Source organism: Macaca nemestrina, chromosome X (genome assembly GCF_043159975.1).
Source record: "Macaca nemestrina isolate mMacNem1 chromosome X, mMacNem.hap1, whole genome shotgun sequence".
Lineage (NCBI taxonomy): Eukaryota > Metazoa > Chordata > Mammalia > Primates > Cercopithecidae > Macaca > Macaca nemestrina.
In genome coordinates, this window is record NC_092145.1 from 104,017,246 (window position 1) to 104,030,599 (window position 13,354).

At 38.6% G+C, this 13,354-nt stretch overlaps 1 pseudogene; it reads right to left on the reverse strand.

The window, feature by feature from the left end:
* Window positions 1–11,091: 11,091 nt before the first annotated feature.
* On the reverse strand, window positions 11,092–12,095 carry LOC105465874 (transcriptional coactivator YAP1 pseudogene; annotated as a pseudogene).
* Window positions 12,096–13,354: the final 1,259 nt, after the last annotated feature.

Here is a 13,354-nt window from a genome sequence, read left to right on the forward strand (position 1 = left end):
GTAATTTCTTAATTACCATTTCAATCTCTCTGCCTGTATTGGTCTGTTCAGGGTATTTAATTCTTGCTGATTTAAACTACCAAGATTGTATTTTTCCAGGAATGTATCCATCCCTTCTAGGTTTTCTTGTTTATGTGCATAAAGGTTTTCATAGTAGCCTTGAATGATCTTTTGTATTTCAGTAGTCTCAACTGTAATATCTCCTGTTTTGTTTTTTAGTGAAGTTATTTTTATTTTCTCTCTTCTTTTCTTGGTTAATCTTGCTAATGGCTTATCAATTATATTTATTTTTTCAAAGAACCAGCTTTTTGCTTCATTTATCTTTTGTATTTTCTTTGTTTCAATTTCATTTAGTTCTGCTGTGATTTTGGTTATTTTCTTTCTTCTCCCTGGATTGGGTTTGGTTTGTTCTTGTTTCTCTACTTCCTTGAGGTGTGACCTATAATGTCAGTTTTTGCTTTTTCAGTCTTTTTGATGTAGGCATTTAGGGCTATGAAGTTTCTTTTTAACACCACCTTTGCTGTATCCCAGAGGTTTTGGTAGGTTGTGTCATTATCATCGTTCAGTTCAAATAATTTTTCAATTTCCATCTTGACTTTGTTTTTGACCCAATGCTCATTCAGGAGCAGATTATTTAATTTATGTATTTGCATGGTTTTAAGGTTTCTTTTGTAGCTGATTTCCAAATTTATTCCACTGTGGTCTCAGAGAGTGCTTGATATAATTTCAATTTTCTTAAATGTATTGAGACTTGTTTTATGGCTTATCATATGGTCTATCTTGGATAAAGTTCCATGTGCTCTTGAATAGAATGTGTATTCTGCAGTTGTTGGATAAAATGTTCTGTATATATCTGTTAAGTCCATTTGTTCCAAGGTATTGTTTAAATCCGTTGTTTCTTTGTTGACTTTCTGTCTTGATGACCTGTCTAACGCTGTCAGTGGAGTATTGAAGTCCCCCACTATTATTATGTTACTGTCTATCTCGTTTCTTAGATCTATTAGTAATTGTTTTATAAATTTGGGAGCTCCAGTGTTAGGTGCATATATGTTTAGGATTGTGATATTTTCCTGTTTGACCATGTCTTTTACCATTATATAATGTCCCTCTTCGTCTCTTTTAACTGCTGTTGCTTTAAAGTTTGTTTTGTCTGATATAAGAATAGCTACTGTTAGGGGATTTTAATACCTGACTTTCAACAATGGATAGATCACCCAGACAGAAAATCAGTAAGGAAACATAGGCGTTCAACCTTGCACTTTAGACCAAATGGATCTAATGGGCATATACAGGACATTTCATTTAACAGCAGTAAAATACACATTCTTCTCAAGTACACATAAAACATTCTCTAGAATAGATTACATTTTAGGACTCTTAACAGATGTAAGAAGAGTGAAATTCTATCAAGTATCTTCTCTGATCACAATGGTACGAAGCTAGAAATCAATAACAAAAGAAATTTGAGAGAAATCACAAATATATAAAAACTGAACTATATGTTCCTGAACAACAAACCATTCAAAGAAAAATTAAAAGAGTTAAAAAAAAATTTTAAAACAAATGAAAATGGAGGCACAGCTTACCAAATCATATAAAATGCAGCAAAAATATGTTCTAGGAAAGAAGTTTAGCTCTATGGGACCAAGGTGGCCTATTAGAAGCAGCTGCAGTTTGCAACTTTTACGGAGAGCAGTGAAAACGGTGGGTGAATTTTCAACCTTCAACTGAGGTATTCAGATTTTCATATTGAGAATGACTAGGCAGACAGCTCAACCCACAGAGAGTGAGGAAAAGCAGGGTGGGGTGACGGCCCACCTGGGAGTGGCATGGAGCCAGGGGAGCCCCCACCCCGAAGCCAAAGGAGGTGGTGAGTGATTGTGTGACCCTGCCCAGGAAATCATGCTTTTCCCATGCATCTTTGCAACCCGCAAATCAGAAGATCCCGTTGTGAGCCCCCACCACTAGGGCCTTGGGTCTGAAACACAGAGCTATGTGGAGTCTTAGTGGAGCCCTTGCTCACTTGCCAGAGCATGTAGGGAAACCCAGGAGTTTTGTCTACCCCAGCCCTCAGAATTTCAGCAAGGCAGGAAATCTATTTGTGCATTCCCCTAGGAAGGGGGCTGAATCTAGGGAGCCAGATGGCATGTTCTGCTGGCCCCACTTTCACCACACCTCACAAGTTCAGACCCACTGACTTGGAATTCCAGTTGGTCAGTGGCAGCAGGCTGGCGGTGGCCTGAGACAGACTGAGCTCCCGGGTGGAGGGGTGGCCATGATTTATGCAGTTCAAGTCAGCGGCTCTAGCTTACTGGCACTGGTGACTGGAAGGAGTTCCCACAACACATCACAGCTGTTGGGCCTGATTGTGGCCACTCTGCTTCATTAAGTGGGACCCAGATTCATCCCTCATGGCTGGGTGTGGCCTCCCTGCAGGAATTTCAGCAACTCCAGGCAGGATTATATGGACAGAACTCTTATGGCTCCCTGGGATAGAGTCCCTAAAGGGAGGGGCAGCTGCTGTCTCTGCAATTCAGCTAACTTAGTTTTTCTAGCCTGCTGACTCTGGAGTGTCAGGGTGGTCAGCATAGCACACCTGCTCTGCCAACAGGCAGCCTTACTGCTTCTTTAAGCGGGTCCCTAAACCTGTCCCTTCTGACTGGGTGAGACCTCTCAACAGGGGTCTCCAGACACCTCCTATGGGAGAATTCTGGTTGGCGTCAGGCTGGTGCCCCCTGGGATGGAGCTCTCAGAGGAAGGAGCTGGCTGCCATCTTTTCTGTTTCACAGCATTCACTAGTGATACCTCCAGGGGTGGGAGAGACTAAGGTGACTAGGGTCTGGAGTGGACCCCCAGCAAACCCTAGCAGTTCTACAAAAGAGTGACCTGTTAAAGGAAAAACAAACAGAAAGCAACAACATCAATAAAAAAGACCCCACAAAACCTTATTCAAATGTCAGCAAACTAAAAGATCAAAGGTAGATAAGTCCAGAAAGATAAGAATCAACACAAAAGCACTGAAAACTCAAAAGCCAAAGTGCCTCTTCTCCTCCAAATGACCACAACACTTTTCCAGCAGGGACACAGAACTGGGCTGAGGCTGAGATGGCTGAATTGACTGAAGTAGGCTTCAAAAGGTGGGTAATAATGAACTTTGCTGACTTAAAGGAGCATGTTGTAAGCCAATGCAAATAAGCTAAGAATCATGATAAAACAATACAGGGGCTCATAACCAGAATAGCCAGTTTAGAGAGGAGCATAACTTACCTGATGGAGGTGAAAAACACAACACAAGAACTTCACCATGCAATCACAAGTATCAACAGCAGACTAGATCAAGCAGAGGAAAGAATCTCGGAGCTTGAAGACTATCTTTCTGAAATAAGACAAGGAGACAAGAAGTGAGACAAAAGAATGAAAAGGAATAAATGAAACCTCCAAGAAATATGGAATTATGTAAAAAGACTGAAGCTACAACTGATTGGGGCATCTGAAAGAAATGGGGAGAACAGAACCAAGTTGGAAAACATACATCAGAATATCATCCAGGAGAACTTCCCCCATCTAGCAAGACAGACCAACATTTAAATTCAGGAAACCCAGAGAAATCCAGTAAGATACTCCATGAGAAGATTAACCCCAAGACAAATAATCTTCAGCTTCTCCAAGGTTAAAATGAGAGAAAATACATTAAGGGCAGCCAGAGAGAAAGGCCAGGTCACCTACAAAGAGAAGCCCATAAGCCTAATAGTGGACCTCTCAACAGAAACCCTACAAGCCAGAAGAGACTGGGGGCCAATATTCAACATTTAAATAAATAATTTACAATCCAGAATTTTATATCTTGCCAAACTAGCTTCATAAGCCAAACAAGCAAATGCTGAGGGAATTTGTCATGACTAGGACTGCCTTACAAGAGCTCCTGAAGGAAACACGAAATATGAAAAGGAGAAACCATTATCAGTCACTACAAAAGCACACTGAAGTACACAGACCAGTGACACCATGAAGCAACTGAATAAACAAGTCTGCAAAACAACCAGCTACCATCATGACGACAGGCTTGAATTCACACATAAAAATATTGAATATTAACCGAAAATGTAGATGGACTAAATGCCCCAATTAAAAGGCACAGAATGGCAAGCTAGATGATAAGTCAAGCCTCATCAATATGCTGTCTTCAAGAGATCCATTTCACTTGCAAAGACACATATAGGCTCAAAATAAAGGGATGGAGGAGAATTTACCAAGCAAATGTAAAATGGAAAAAAAAACAGGGGTTGCAATTCTAGCTTCCAAAAAAACAGACTTTAAACCAACAAAGATCAAAAAAGAGAAAGAATGGCATTACATAATGGTAAAGGGTTCAATTCAACAAGAAGAGATAACTATCCTAAGTACATATGCATCCAATACAGGAGCACCCAGATTCATAAAGCAAGTTCTCAGAGACCTTCAAAGAGACTCAGACTCCCACACAATAATGTTGGTAGACTTTGACACCCCACTGACAGTATTACAGAGATCAGCAAGACAGAAAATTAACAAAGATATTCAGGTCCTGAACTCAGCTCTGGATCAAGCAGACCTGATAAATATCTACAGAACTGTCCACACCAAAACAACAGAATTCTCATACATTCTTCTCATTGCCACATGGCAACTACTTTAAAATTGATCATATAATTGGAAGGAAGCCACTCCTCAGCAAATTTAAAAAATTGAAATCCTAACAAAAAGTCTCTTATACCACAACACAATCAAATTAAAACTCAAGATTAATAAATTCACCGAAAACCACACAACTACATGGAAATTGAAAAACCTGATCCTGAATGACTCTTGGGTGAATAATAAAATTAAGGCAGAAATCAGAAAGTTATTTGAAACTAATGAGAAAAGAAGACAATGTACCAGAATCCGTGGGATGCAGCTAAAACAGTGTTTTGGTTTTTTGAGATGGAGTCTCTCTCTGTCTCCCAGTCTGGAGTGCAGTGGCATGATCTTGGCTCACTGCAACCTCCACCTCCCGGGTTCAAGCAATTCTCCTACCTCAGCCTCCTAAGTAGCTGGGATTACAGGTTCATGCCACCACAGCCAGCTAATTTTTGTATTTTTAGTAGAGATGAGATTTTGCCATGTTGGTCAGGCTGGTCTCAAATTCCTGGCTTCAGGTGATATGCCTGGCTTGGTCTCCCAAAGTGCTGGGATTACAGGCATGAGCCACCATGCCCAGCCTAAAACAGTGTTAAAAGGGAAACTTATAGCAGCAAATACCCACATCAAAAATCTAGAAAGATCTCAGATCAACAAACTACCATCTAAGCTAATATAACTAGAGAACCAAGAGCAAACAAACCTAAAAGCTAGCAGAAGACAAGAAATAACCAAGATCAAAGTGGAACTGAAGGAGAGAGAGACACAAAAAACACTTCGAAAAAAATCAATGAATCCAGGAGCCAGTTTTTTGAAAAAAAATTAATAAAATAAATAGACCGCTAGCTACACTAATGAAGAAAAGAGAGAAGAACCAAACACAAAATAAATATTAAAGGGATATCATCACTGATCCTGCAGAAATACAAACAACCATTAGAGAATACTATAAACCCCTCTACGCACACAAACTAGAAAATCTAGAAGAAATGGTCAAATTTCTGACACATATCCCCTCCCAAGACTGAACCAGGAGGAAATTGGATCCCTGAATAGACCAATAATGAGTTCTGAAATTCCAGCATTGATAAATAGCCTACAACCCCCCACCCCCCAAAAATAAAAAAAAGCCCAGGACCAGTCGAATTTACAGTTGAATTTTACCAGAGTTAGGAAGAAGAGCTGGTACAATTTCTACTGAACAAACACAACCAAATAAAAGCCTAGGACCAGGTAGATTTAAAGCTGAACTCTACCAGAGGTAGAAAGAAGAGCTGGTATGATTTCTACTGAAACTATTCTAAACTATTGAAATGGAGGGACTCCCCCCTAACTCATTTCAAGAGGCCAGCATCATTCTTACACCAAAACCTGGCAGAGACAAAAATAAAAATAAAAACACTTCAGGCCAATATCCCTAATGAACATCAATTCAAAAATCGTCAATGAAATACTAGCAAACTGAATCCATCAACACATCAAAAAGCATATCCACCATGAACAAATTGGCTCCATCCCCGAGACGCAAGGTTGGTTCAACATACACAAATCAATAAATGTAATTCATCAAATAAACATAACTAAATACGAAAACCACATGATTATCTCAATAGATGCAGAAAAGGCCTTTGATAATATTTAACATCACTTTATGTTAAAAAGTCTCAATAAACTAGGTATCGAAGGAACATACCTCAAAATAAAAGAGTCATATACAACAAACCTACAGCCAATTATCATACTAAATGAGCAAAACCTGGAAGCATTCCCCTTGAATACTGGCACGAGACAAGGATGTTGTCTCTTACCACTCTTATTCAACATGTTGTTGGAAGTTCTGGCCAGAGCAATCAGGCAAGAGTAATAAATAAAGGGTATTCAAATAGGCAGAGAAGAAGTCAAATTATCTTTGTTTGCATATGACGATTCTATATCTAGAAAACCCCATCATCTCAGCCCAAAATCTTCTTAACCTGATAAGCAACTTCAGTAATGTCTCAGGGTACAAAATCAATGTCCAAAAATTGCTAGCATCTCTGTACGCAAACAACAGGCAAGCAGAAAGCCAAACCATGAATGATTTCTCATTCACAATTGCTACAAAGAGAATAAAATACCTAGGAATACAGCTAACAAGGGAAGTGAAAGACCTCTTAAAGGACAACTATAAACCACTGCACAAGGAAATCAGAGAGAACACAAACAAATGGGAAAACATTCCACGCTCTTGGATAGAAGGAATCAATATCATAAAAATGGCCATACTGCCCAAAGTAATTCATAGATTCAATGCTACTTCCACTAAAGTCCCATTAACATTTTTCACAGAATTAGAAAAAAAATATTTTAAAATTCATATGGAACCAAAAAAGAGCCTGTATAGCCAAGACAATCCTAAGCAAAAAGAACAAAGCTGGAAGCATTATGCTACCCAACTTCAAACTATACTACAAGGCTACAGTAACCGAAACACCATGGTACTAGTACAAAAACAGACACATAGACTAATGGAACACAATAGAGAACTCAGAAATAAGGCCAAACACATACAACCAAGTGATCTTTGACAAACCTGACAAAAACAAGATATGGGGAAAGGACTCCCTATTTAATAAGTGGCTCTGGGGAAACTTGCTAGCTATATGCAGAAAATTAAAAACTGAACCCCTCCTTAAACCTTATACTAAAATTAACTCAAGATTGATTAAAGACTTACATGCAAAACCTGAAACTATAAAAACCCTAGAAGAAAATTTAGGCAATACCATTCAGGACATCAGCACAGGCAAATGTTTCATGATGAAAATGCTAAAAGCAATTGCAACAAAAGTAAAAATTGAAGAATGGGATCTAATGAAACTAAAGAGCTTCTGCACAGCAAAATAAGCTATCATCAGATGAACGGACTACCTACAAAATGGGAGAACACTTTTGCAATCTATCCATATGACAAAGGTCTAATATCCAGAGTCTACAAGGAACTTAAAAAATTTACAAGAAAAAAACTAACAACCCCATTAGAAAGTGGGAAAATGACATGAACAGATACTTCTCAAAAGAAAACATACATGCAGCCAATAAACATGAATAAAAGCTCAACATTACTGATCATTATAGACTAAAGCACTGTGTCAGGTATCGCAGCACTGCTACAACATTGAGGTATAACTGGGCAAATGAATATTCTTGAATTGCTTTTACAATAAACAAATTTCATAATCTTTAAATTTACCAGCTTTTTACATTTGTATTCTTTTCAGTTAATAATACCCATGTAAAATCTTACCCTAATGCTACCCAATACAACCAAGGAGCAGTTAAGCACTTTTACATTAAGAACTAGGACACAAAACAAGAGACCACATCAAGGCTATGACTGACATTCAAAAGAAAGGACTCTCGGCCGGGCGCGGTGGCTCAAGCCTGTAATCCCAGCACTTTGGGAGGCCGTGACGGGCGGATCACAAGGTCAGGAGATCGAGACCATCCTGGCTAACACGGTGAAACCCGTCTCTACTAAAAAATACAAAAAACTAGCCAGGCGAGGTGGTGGGTGCCTGTAGTCCCAGCTACTCGGGAGGCTGAGGCAGGAGAATGGCGTGAACCCGAGAGGAGGAGCTTGCAGTGAGCTGAGATCCGGCCACTGCACTCCAGCCTGGGTGACAGAGCAAGACTCCATCTCAAAAAAAAAAAAAAAAAAAGATAAAAAAGTTTATAAATTTCTCTATCAAGATCCTACTAAATCTTAATATCCCCCCACACCTTCTCACCTTCCCCCTAAGCTAACTACTCTTCTGATATATAAGGTACAATCTTAATTTGTGGCTTACTGGCAAATTATAGGCACTCCTTCCAAGTAGCTTTGATCCTCTGCACATTAAAAAAACCCACCAATATGCTGTATAATTAAAATACTCAATATTGCATTTTAGGTAGAATTTCATTACTACTTTAAAACTCCATCTGTACAGTGGCCATTTTCCCTCAAACTGAAATCAAGGTTTAATCTTTCTGCTGTTTTCTCAATAAAAGTCTTAGAGTCAATTATTACGAGTGATTGAGCTATGAATTATTATATACAACACAGTGATTGCACATTTTTTGAGCACTGTAAGTACTTAAAACTTCTTACTTCCAATTTTTGCACTCCTCCAAATTGAAGGGCCAAAATACTTAGATTTTTGTAATTGGGGGAAAAAATCTATCTTTCCAATCTGAGGCTTTTCATAGCAATTTTTTCCAGGAAAAGAGATTTTGTATGTTAGGACCCCTTAAAAATAAGGGCTTATTTTAGAAACATTGAAAGACCCTTGAATCATAGAGGTGCTAGCTGGTGCCACTTTAATTTACAACCAACTATTACTTCATAGCTTATATTGCAGAGTTAATTCATGCTCATTTCTTTTCCTTTAAAAATACTCTTTGGAAATCATTATTACTCCTGTAGACATGTACTTTAATTACATATCATCCTGTAAAAATAAAGATATCATCATGATTATCTCTCTTTCTTTGCTTAATATAACTACCAATATACATTTATTAATCTGATCACTTTTCCAGCTAAATCATGACCTTATAGTATTCTATCCAGAGTCAATTTTAAGCATACAGAAGTAGGAGCAAGTCTTACAAGTAAGAACAATCTTGAAGGCAATATTTCAATCTGGTCTTTAATGTGTTCATTACAAATGAGAACTACAAACTAGAATTTATTTCCAAAACCAAGGTGAAGGTGAACTTTGGAAGGTAAACTTCCAAAGCTAAATGAAGGTAAACAACTACAAATCTGTCAGGCATATTATGAACCTACTCAGTGATTTTCCACCAAGACTTAAAAATTAGTCCAATATAGTCCAAGGAGGGAAAATAAAGCCATTTCTTGTTTGTACCTTTCCAATGTATCAGATATAATGTATTGTACGCCCAGAGGGCATAGAGTACTTCCCTAGGCACTATCCATAGCAACAGCTCTTTCTAGAACACGAAAATATTTCTAACATCTGCAGACTGTCCCAACCAAATTTAAACTGTGAGTGAAATATAAACTACCAGCTTTGCACACAAAGCTACCATTTTAAAAATTAGTTGGAAAGTAGGGAAACCTAAAAAAAAAAAAAAAGATACATTCCACTATCACACTATTATAAACATTGTGTGTGTGTGTGTGTGTGTGTGTGTGTGTGTGTGTGTAAAAGAGAGAGCATATAATCAAGATTTAAATAATATGGTTAAAAAACAGGAAATGAAGATTTTGCCAAAATAACTACAATAACCGTCTCGAGCTACAACTATGAACAGATTTGCTAAATGATCATTTGCCTAGCTTTCAACAAAACTAACCAACCAAGCAAAAGAAAAAAAAAAAAAACAATGAAACAAAACAAAACTCACACCCACAAAATTATTCACCAAAACCTATACTAGACTATGTGGCAATAATTAATATTTTTCTATGGAAATTGTCTCACACTTTATAAGCTCCTGAAATTAAAAGTGGTCCCTCCTTTTATTTTAGGTCACTATGTGACCAATGATAACCCTAGAAGGAAAAGAAAACACTGAAAGAAAAACAGTCTTCAGCCTTGGTCCCAGTTATCTCTTCAAATCAGCATTAAGTACTTAATATCGGAATTAACATTTTTGGCTTGTCAGACCAGTAAGTCATGTTTTTACACTGACCAAAGGCAGCTGAAGAAACAATTGTTGAACAAACTGTGACATGAAGCATTTGATTTCTAAGTCAGAGTATTTACTTAAAATGATAGGTAAACTTTTTATTTTATTTATTTATTTATTTTGAGACAGAGTCTGGCTCTGCCACCCAGGCTGGAGTGCAGTGGGTGTGATTTCAGCTCACTGCAACCTCTACCTCCTGGGTTCAACCAATTCTCCTGCCTCAGCCTCCCCAGTAGCTGAGATTACAGGCGCCCACCACCAAGCCCAGCTAATTTTTGTATTTTAGTAGAGACATGGTTTCACCATGTTGGCCAAGTGGGTCTTGAACTCTTGACCTCAGGTGATCTGCCCACCTTGGCCTCCCAAAGTGCTGGGATTACAGACATGAGCCACCATGCCCAGTCAATCAGTGAACATTTAACTAAGCAAAAGGAATGGCATCCATCATCCAAACAGGCTCGCTTCCCAAGTCCCCAGAATGAATAGTAGTTATAATAGCAAAAGAAACCATTTTTTTTTTAAATTTTTGATTCCCTTAGGGCCAGCTGTGAAAGAGGTCAACAATATATTAACAGCAGCAATAGACAAAGAAGAGCAAAATAGTGGATGAAAGAGTCTTGCTGGACATTTGTTCGACTTTTTCTGTATTAACAGAAAACTGCAACTGGCTTACTTGGAAATTTCAGGCATATATGTCTTATTTCTTTAGATCCTTCACAGATTTAGAATTCAGCCTATCTTAGGTCTCTATCACTATGTAAGAAAGCTTTCTTTATCTAGCTTTGTAGGAGCCAAAACAGATTCCATGTCATTAAGGATGTCACAACACAAAGCTTCCTGCAGACTTGGCATCAACTCCTCTCCTATGTTCATTCCATCTCCTTCCAGTGTTCCAAGGTCCTCATTTGTACCACTAATGGCTTCGAGGAAGTTTGGGAAATGGTTCTGTTGTGAGGGCAGAGTTCTCTGTTTGATAGTATCACCTGTATCCATCTCATCAATGCTGTTCAGGAAGTCATTGGGGATGTCAGGGACACTGTAACTGCTCATGCTTAGTCCACTGTCTGTACTCTTGTTTTGACAGTGATAGGTGCCACTGTTAAGAAAGGCATCTGAGCTATTGGTCATCATTGTTCTCAATTCCTGAGACATCTCAGGGGAAGTTACTGGATTTTGAGTCCCACCATTCTGCTCCAGTGTTGGTAACTGGCTACAGAACACTAACTCCTGCCAAGGTAGTTCTTGCTGTTTCAGTTGCACTTTCTCTTTCTCCATCTGCAATTGCTGCAGTGGAATCTGTTGCTGCTGGTTGAGGTTGCCAATATCCATGACGCCTCCTTGTGGGCTGTGGGGAGCCAGGGGTGGTGGCTGTTTCACTGGAGCACTCTGACTGATTCTCTCGTTAATGGCTTTACCAAAACGAGGGTCAAGCCTTGGGTCTAGCCAAGAGGTGGTCTTGTTCTTATAGTTTATGTAGTAAATTTCCCCATCCTGAGTCATGGCTTGTTCCCATCCATCAGGAAGAGGATCTCAGGCTGAGTTTATCATATTCTGCTGCACTGAAGGACTGGTGAGGGCTGTAACATTCATCTGAAAGAACATGGCCTTCCTGGGGTCCTGCCACTTTCTGGTCTGATCAATGTGATTTAAGAAGTATCTCTGACCAGAAGATGTCTTTGCTATCTCCCAGTCTGCTGGCAGAGGTACATCATCAAGTATCTCGAAAGACTTCCAAGATACTGAGCTGTGGGTGTGGCTGCTGGGCCACAGACTACTCTGGTGGGGTTCAGTGTCCATGAACAAACAGCTCTCAACTGCAGAGAAGCTGGAGAGGAATGAGCTCAAACATGCTGTGGAGTCAGGGCTCCTGCAGTGCTTGCATCAATACTGGCCCATACACAAATGCCAGAAGCCTTCCTCTTCCTGTCCTGGCCTGGCCCTGGCAGAAGTGAATGTGCAGAGTACTGGCAGGCATGCACATTGAGCTTGTACAGTTTCTAAAGTTTCTTTTGATATTGATTTCTGGTTTTGTTCCATTTTTGTCTGATAAGACACTTGATGCAATTTTATTTTAATTTCTTAAAACTTGTTTTATGACCTAACATACGATCTATTATGGAGAATGTTTTCTATTCTGAGTGTTTATTCTTCAGCTTTTGAATAAAGTGTTCTGTAATTATTTGTTAGTTCCATTTGGTCTAAAGTGCACTTTAATTTCAGTGTTTCTTTGTTGATTTTCTCTCTAAATGATCTTCTGTTGCCGAGCATGAGTTGTTGAAGTCCCCAATCTTTATTGTATTAGAGTCTATCTCTTCCTTTAGAGATAATAATATTTGCTTTATATACCTGTGTGCTTTAATGTTGAGGGTATACGTATTTATGATTGTTATGTCCTCTTGCTGAACTGATCCCTTTATGATTATATAATAGCCTTCTTTGTCTTCTTTTACTGTTTTTGACTTGAAGTCCATTTTATATGATGTAAGTACAGATACTCCTGCTCACTTTTGGTTTCTGTTTGCATGGAATATTGTTTTTCCTCTTTACTTTCAGTCTACATGTGTCTCTACAGGTGAGATGAGTTTCTTATAGGAATCATATAGTTGGGTCATGTTTTTACATCCATGTAGCCAGTCTATATTTTTAAATTGGGAATTTAATGTGTTTACATTCAAGGTTATTATTGACAGTTGAGGAATTATTTCTGTTCTTTGTTGATTGTTTTATGGGTTTCCTTGTATATCCTTTGATCCTTTCTTCCTTTCTTATTATTTATTATTGCTGTTTAGTGGTTTCCCGTAGTGCTATTGTTTGACTCCTTTCTTGTTCTCATTTATGTGTCTGCTCTACCAATGAGTTTTATACTTTTGTGTGTTTTCGTGATGGCCTATATCACCTGTTCACTTCCAGATGTAGAAATTCCTTAACCATTTTTTAAATAGGACCCGTGTAGTGGTAATTAATGCCCTCAGTTTTTGCTTGCCTGGGGAATAATTTATTTTGCTTTTGTGTTTTG